This window comes from Myotis brandtii, unplaced genomic scaffold, assembly GCF_000412655.1.
Source record: "Myotis brandtii unplaced genomic scaffold, ASM41265v1 scaffold441, whole genome shotgun sequence".
NCBI classification, from domain to species: domain Eukaryota; kingdom Metazoa; phylum Chordata; class Mammalia; order Chiroptera; family Vespertilionidae; genus Myotis; species Myotis brandtii.
Window position 1 is genome coordinate 4024655 of NW_005366873.1, and position 8172 is coordinate 4032826.

Consider the following 8172-nt stretch of genomic DNA (forward strand, 5'->3'; position numbering starts at 1 on the left):
GGTGGAAGCCGGGGTGACAGGGCAGTGCCTTGGAGCGGGGACTAGGCTAAGGCTGCCTTGACCCGCTCACCATTCCCCTCACAGGGCAGCCAGCAAATTCGGCTAAAGCAAAGGCTTTGGGCTTCCTGAGGGTCCCTGGCCTCAGGTTCCCGACATGCCTCAGGGGATACCCTTAATCTTTCCAGGTCCTTCTCTAGCTGCCCCCTGGACTCCTAGGTGTGCAAACCCCTTTGCTAAGGAGTTTCCTCAGTGAATGCTCTCAGCCTTTGAGATGTAAATCACTCCCGTTAATGAGGAAACAGACTCAAACACTCTTTGAGCCCCGGCCAGTGTGGCCCCGTGGGGAGCACTGTCCCTGGCTTGGGGAGGTTGCCCATGGGATTCCTGGTCAGGCACATACCCAGGTTTTGGGTTCCATCGCTGGTGGGAGCACCTATGGGAGGCCACCAATCAGGTGTCTCTCCTACATCTATGTTTCTCTCTCTCTCTTTCTCCCCCTCCCTCCCTTCCCCTCTCTCTAAAATCAGTAAAACATACCCTTAGGCTAGAATGAATAAAAATAAATGGAAACTCCTTGAAGTCCCTTTGCTATTCATGAGTAGTCAGGCCACTGGCATTGAAACACACTACTCTCAATTCCAAGGCTGGGTTTCGAAACTCTGGCTATAATTTCTTTATTGAAACTTCCACCTCTTTAAAAAAATTTTTTTTATTTTAAAAAAATTTTTGAGGAAACTCCTTGCTATTTATGACCCAGCGATTCCACTTCTGGGAATATAGCAGAAGAAACCTGAAGCACTAATCCAAAAGAATATATGCATCCCTATGGTCATTGCAGCGTTATTTACAATAGCCAAGATTTGGAAGCCGCCCAAGTGCCCATCAGTAGATGAGTGGGTAAAAAAGACATGGGACCTTTACACAATGGAATACTGCTGTGCTGTAAAAAAAAAAAAAAAGGAAATCTTACCTTTTGCAACAGCGTGGATGGACCTAAAGAATATTATGCTAAGCGAAATAAGCCAGTCAGAGAAAGACAAGAACCATACGGTCTCATATGTGGAATCTAATGAACAAAATAAACTAAAAAACAAAATAGAAACAGACTCAAAGATACGGAGAACAGACTGTCAGAGTGGAGGGGGTCGAGAGGCTGGGTGAAAAAGGTAAAGGAATTAAATTTTTAAAAACCCTCTTAGACACAACAGTATAGTGATTACAAGAGGGAAAGGGAGGTGGCGGGGAGGTAGAAGAAGGTAAAAGGGGATTAAATGTTGATGGAAAGAGACTTTGGATGGTAAACACACAATACAATATACAGATGATTATTAGAGATGCACTGTACACTTGAAACCTATATAATTGTATTAACTAATGTCGTCCCAATAAATTCAATTTAAAAAATTGTACCAAGAAAGACATCTCCACCTCTTGTGGCTGTTCTTTGTGTCTTTTCCTCCTGGTTCTTTTCCTCTCATTCTTTCTTGTTCCCTAACCCCTGAGGTAATGACCAGAACCTTCTGGGTCTCTGTGGTCAGAGAACTCAGGCACTATCTCTGGCAGGATTTTCAGATTGATCCTTAGTGTCTCCAAAACCAAAGTGCATCCTCCCTCACTAGGTGAGCCCCTTCCCTAACTTACGCCTTCTGCACAGTAACCCGGCCTGAGAACCATCTCCAATGTTATTATTTCTACACACACACACACACACACACACACACTTCACTAGCTACCCATTGACTACCTGGAACATCAGTACCTGAGCCAGGCATTCAAAGCCCCCCAGTGTGACTTCAAAACTTTCTTTCTACACCCCTCCCAGTCCATATGTCCCCTTGGCTGCAACCCAGTTGGCTGCAAACACTCACTAATCCATATGCTTTCCCACCGCCTGAAGATTCCTTATCATATTGCCTTGAAATGCCTCTCCTCTTATCTCCCACTATTGCCTGGTGCAATCCTATCTATGCCTCATGGCCCTCCCACATAGGCCTTTTAGAGCCTCAAGACTTGATATGATCTTCCTGACACCTGATTCCTCGCAGTATTGGCTTCTAGTACCTCTAGGGGCACTGATCACATTCTACCTTTCCTTGTCTTAGCAAAGTCCCTGTCCTAGCTTTCCCTGCCCTAGCTTTTCTCCTATTAGACTGTCACTTTCCTGAGGGTAAGACCTGTGTCTTACTCATGTATGATTGTGGTGCTTAAGAAGACACCTTGCATATCTATTGTATTCATTCAATAAATACACCTTGATCCGAGTTCACTAGGTTTCTCAGCAGTTGGTGCTCAACCCAATCTCCTGGCAGGGCCCTCCTGGCATGGCCAGCATCCAAATTAGCCTCATGAGTCACTTTTACTTTTTAAAAGCAAAGCTTCCTGTTCACTCGGTTTTGTTTTGTTTTTCAGTCACCTACAGCTGTCTCCTTTCCTTTCTCTGCCAGGTCTCAACTATCGTCCACTGATCAGTGGCTTCTGGCTCCTATTTTTCATCTACCCCTCTCTTTATTCACATTTTTCCTTTTCTCTCTCCTTTTCAGGTTCCGACCCTTTCCTTCTTCCTCCCTGCCACCAACCTCCTCTGACCCCACTAGGTTCTTTAACATTTATTAAATAAGTGGCTGCAATGAAATGCACCTCAAGAACTATGGAGTCACAAAAGAGTGGGATACAATTACCCATTTTTAAAAGCACCTAAAACAACCTCTATCTTCTAGCAAAGTATCCCAAAAGGACCCATTATGGAGTAAATGTTCTCATCCTTTTTACCCATTATCTTAAGGACTACATATAATGCCTGGCATCCCAGAACCCACCTTAAGAAATGCCCCCTAGTTGGGTGTGGTTGACCAGTTTGAACCAGGCAGTCAAGAAATAGGGTTCTAGTCCTAGCTCCCCTACCAACTACCTATAAGAAGTTCAACCCCTCTTAGAACCTCTGTTTTTGTTTTGTTTTGTTTTTTTGCCAGCAAAATTTAGAAATTGGGTTCAAGTAGTAGTTCCCAAGGTATTTTCCAAAGACCATAAATTTGTGGAACTTCAACAGATATGACAAAAAAGATGGGGGAGGGAACTGTTCCATAATCAAATCAACCTGGAAAGAAATTATTTTAACAACTTAGAACTGTGTATTTCCCCCCAAACTCTTCTCAGCCTATTTAATGTGCTTTGAGAATCTTGGGGAACCAGAGTAGGAAGTTAAATAATGTTCCCCCAACTTATTTAAACACAAAACCTTTTCTCTCCTTTTTTCAAGATACCTAGAATCATTGTTACTTAGAAATCAGTTTGGGAAATACAGATGACAGCCACTATCACCAACATTCCTTCAAGCTGTATTGAACACTAACCACCTGCACCTTTGCTAAACATTCAAGAATAAAAAATTAAAAAGAATAAGATGGAAAGTGGAAAGAATGTTTGCCCACCTAATCAATGCACAAATATTTACTATGTGCCTATTCTGGGGAAAAATGAACCTGAACCAGCTGTGTTTTTAGCAAAGGCATTATGTTCTACCTTAGGGTAGGGAATTCTGAGAGTAGAACTGCCCAGGCTTCTGGACCACAGTGTATACTTTCATTTCACATTGTAATTGCTTACTAACTTTCAGTTTCCTAAAGCCCTGTGCCTAGGGGTGTATGTTAATTTAGCTGTTGGATGAGAGAAAATGAGAGAGCTCTTTCCCTTTACTCATTCTATCCAGAATGATGGAATTATAATTTTCACTTCCCTTAAAAATGACCCATTTTAGGTTTAGGAAAGGAAGAGCCACGGCATTGTCTTGGATAAGACAACTGTTCAGAGGTGGCAGTGGAAACTCTGAGCTGTGTGATCAGATAGACGAACATAATGTCTTCCCTGCACCCTTTACCCCTTAGAACTAAGTACTATTGAGATGCCTAGAGGGACACAAGAATGTTTAGTTGTTTAGTTGTTAGGGTGTATGTGGGTGAAGGTGGAGGAAAGTTTCTAGTTTTTGCCTCTTAAGTTATTCACTGTGTCCCTAACTAGTTGTGCTGCTTTGGGCATTTCACTTCTGGGTTGATTGAACGCTTCAGTTTCTTACACTGTAGAAGGAGTGGGCCTCAGCAAGAAGTCCTTAAGGAGTCATTTATGTTCTGACACCCAGTGATGCTGGGCAAGGCACTGAGATAGCACCCCTGGAGTCCTTTGGTGGGGGACAAGAGAGGAGCGGGCTTGCCACTGGTGGTAGGAAAGAATTCCACCAGATGTGGGCCAAGGGACTGTCACTCCCAACCCAGGGGCTTTCTCTGAATTCGAAGCTCAGATAGTATCTCCTCCCTATACCAAAGGCAAGAATGAAGGCTGGTGTAGGGTTGGGAGTGCTAATGAGTTAACGTGGGTAAATTACTTGGAAACCCACAGGTGCTCAGCAAAAGATAAGCACCTTAAATTACTGTTAGATTGCCAAGATCTTTTCAATTCTTTAGGCAAAGCTGTACTTGAGAACATGAGTTCCTTAGTAGGCACTGTTTGTGCCCCTTGAAAAAGGTTAAGAAGAGGCCATCTCTAGAGACTGAGGGAGGCCTTAGCCCACTTCCTTCCGAAAATTTTTCAGCTGCTACTGTCATTTGCAGCAACTTCATCTACCTGAGCTGACATCCTGCCCCCTAGTTCATCAAACCAAGGACCAAATTGTAGGAATTCCTGTAAGGCACTGAATTGATCTTCCAAATGGTGAGAGACACGAGACATGTTCGGAAGAAAGAGAGCTGCATAAAGAATCCTAATAATCGTGGTGGTAGCTGACAGTTGTGTTGTGTTTTAAGGCTTACTGAGCCCTTTCACCCCCTCCCTATGAAGTAGAGCAGCAGATATCACTCTCTCTGCTTCAAAGAGGAGGAAAATGAGGCTTGAGCAAGTCATTGGTAATCATAGGGCTTTTAGGCTAAAAGGAAATGTGGGGATCCCTAGTCTAAACCCTTCATTTTACAAATGGAGCAGAAACCCAGAGAGGTTAAGTGAGTTGCCCAAAGCCACACAGCCAGTTAGAAGCGGAGGCAGAATACAATGAGATTTCAGTGTCCCAGCTTTGTACATGCTAGGGACCATGTTGATAGGGGAAGTCCAGACTTCTTGACACCCAGGCCAGGGCTGGATTCTTTCTGCCACTCAACCTTGAATCTTTTGATAAAAAAAAAAGTTATATATCTGAGCTCATTTCTGATCTCCAGAGCCTCTAGCTAGCAGATGAGTCCATTTTAAGGTCCTAAATGTGAGGGAGGAGGGGGATTGGTGAGGGGGTGCGGGTTGGATGATGTTTAGAAGCTGTTGATGGGGACATTTTCAAGAATCTCTTTTCTAGAGTAAAGAGCATAGAGTAATATGAAGGCTAGCACAAAGAAGGAAATTCAGTGTTTTAAAATAGTATGTACCAAGAAAGGCTAATAAGGTTTTACTTCCCCAATTCAAGTTTTGAGGGCTTTTCTTGGTGCACATCTTTCTGTTTTCCCCTCCACCAAATCCCTCCAGCTACCTTAGGATTTAGAAACAAGCTCAATTAGGATTGAGGAACTCCAGTAGATCATCTTTCCCCCCTGAGCCCAGAAATTTTAACACATTTCCTGCACCTGGCCTGAATTTTAATCCTGTGAAAACTCCAGCTCCTCCAAATTTTTCATGACCCTGATGCTTTCCAGGACTTACTAAAACTGTCACGCCCTGTGTCTATTTCACTGTGTTGAGCCAGGGTAGAGAAGAGCTCCTCCAATTGTGTCTCTGGAGGATTTATTTGCGTTCTCCTGGAACACTGGGTCCTCAGCCAGGCCAGGCTGGATTCTTTCTGCCACTCAACCTTGAATCTTTTGATTAAAAAAAAAAAAGTTATGTATCTGAGCTCATTTCTGTTCTCCAGAGCCTCTAGCTAGCAGATGAGTCCATTTTAAGGTCCTAGATGTGAGGGAGGAGGGGGATTGGTGAGGGGGTGCGGGTTGGATGATGTTTAGAAGCTGTTGATGGGGACATTTTCAAGAATCTCTTTTCTAGAGTAAAGAGCATAGAGTAATATGAAGGCTAGCACAAAGAAGGAAATTCAGTGTTTTAAAATAGTATGTACCAAGAAGGCTAATAAGGTTTTACTTCCCCAATTCAAGTTTTGAGGGCTTTTCTTGGTGCACATCTTTCTGTTTTCCCCTCCACCAAATCCCTCCAGCTACCTTAGGATTTAGAAACAAGCTCAGTTAAGATTGAGGAACTCCAGTAGATCATCTTTCCCCCCAGAGCCCAGAAATTTTAACACATTTCCTGCACCTGGCCTGAATTTTAATCCTGTGAAAACTCCAGCTCCTCCAAATTTTTCATGACCCTGATGCTTTCCAGGACTTACTAAAACTGTCACGCCCTGTGTCTATTTCACTGTGTTGAGCCAGGGTAGAGAAGAGCTCCTCCAATTGTGTCTCTGGAGGATTTATTTGCGTTCTCCTGGAACACTGGGTCCTCAGCTAGGCATCACACTTCTCAGAGTTCATCCTCTTTTCTCCAATGAGCTCTGAATGAGCATAAGCTGCTGCTGTGCCCTCCTCCTGCCTAAGATGCAATTTCTGCTTATCTCCCAAACGGGGTTGTAGAGCCCAAGAAGCCTGGTGTGGAAATCAGGGATCCTTCAAGCTGGAAAACAAGAGGCATGAAAGATCATGTGATTGAGAGCCTGAGCTACAAAGAAGCACAACCAGGGGTGGAGGGCAGGCTCGAGAGGTCAAAGCTGGGCAGAGGGAAGAAAAGGAAGTTAATAAAGGGAACTAATCAAACCTCTATTTATTTTGGTAAAAAGGAGTAAAAGTAGTAGAAAATAAGAAGAGAACAGGGGCAAGCCAAGAAAGATACTGTTTTTCATTATTAAATATTTATAATAAAAATGAAGTTAGCCCTGTGGAAGGTCAGAGATTGAAGAAGGTCCCAGGAGATGGCCTAGCGAGGCCAAGTTGCTCAGAATTCAGATGAAAAACTGAGGTCCAGAGAGGGGAAGAGGCCTGGCTCCAGCCAAATTACAGACAACTATTGCACCTCTTCCCACTATGTACAGCTGCCTTGCTTTTTCCATGTGGTTTTCTGAACACATCTTGTCTTCAGCCCCCTTTCTTCCCCTCACCATTCCATTTGTCTCTCTCTCTCTTCCTTTCCTCCTTTTCTTTCTTCTGCCTTCCCTCTTTCTTTCTTTCTCTCTCTCTTTCCAAATAGGGATGCTTCCAGAAAATAAACAAACAGAAAGCACACTGGGACTGACATTTTAAAGCAGCTCCAGGAACTCCCCAAATTCTGCATTTAAAGAAATATGATTGGCAGCCCTTCAACACAGCTGACAAAGCCAGCATGGAAACAGGAACTAGCAGGCAACAAGGTGCCCCCCAAGAACCAAGAATTCAAAAGAAAGAAGAGAATAACTCCTGAGGGGGCAATTTAAAGTCTTACCACCATATCTTGTGTTGTATATGTGTGAGTGCATGTGTGTGTTTGTTTTTAGAAAGTTCTTTTTCAGGGCAATGAATCTAGGCAGTGATTTGCTGATGAGCTTCAAAAGAACATCCTCAGATTTTATTATGAATATGCATTTTCTGGCACAAGGGGTCTATAACATTTTTTCATAAGACACCCAAGAGAGTCACATCCCAAAAAAGATGAACTTCTGGAATATAGCATCCCCTTCAGAGCGGGTGTTCCACCAGGAAATGCCACCCAACTTCCCTCTGTGTGTCAAATCAGGTACAGAACCAAAGTAACCACAGCAGGGAAACAAAACAAAACAAAATTGGTTTTAAAGACAACAGTGGTCCTAAAAAGAAATGGAACGCCATCGTAAGACATCACAGTAGTCATTCCAGTCAGGGCTGGCAGCTACCTTCCATTATGTTGTCCTCCATGAGGCAGAAATAGAGGCTGAGCCTCCCAATACACTGTATTTCCTAAACAAAGGCCACAGCTCCATCATCCATGAATTTATCTTTAAAACTCTTGAATTTATTTATTAAATATTTATTATAAAAACGAAGTTAGCCCTGTATGGCAAGCACGTCAAACTCAAAGGCTAACACAGGCCAAATAAACAAGGTTTAAGTTTATGTGGGCCACAAAAAACAAAAGCTTCAATTTTCATAGAAACGTAGGTTTATTTCAATAGAGACATGCTGAATACAAAGGGCTGAAATAAATGAG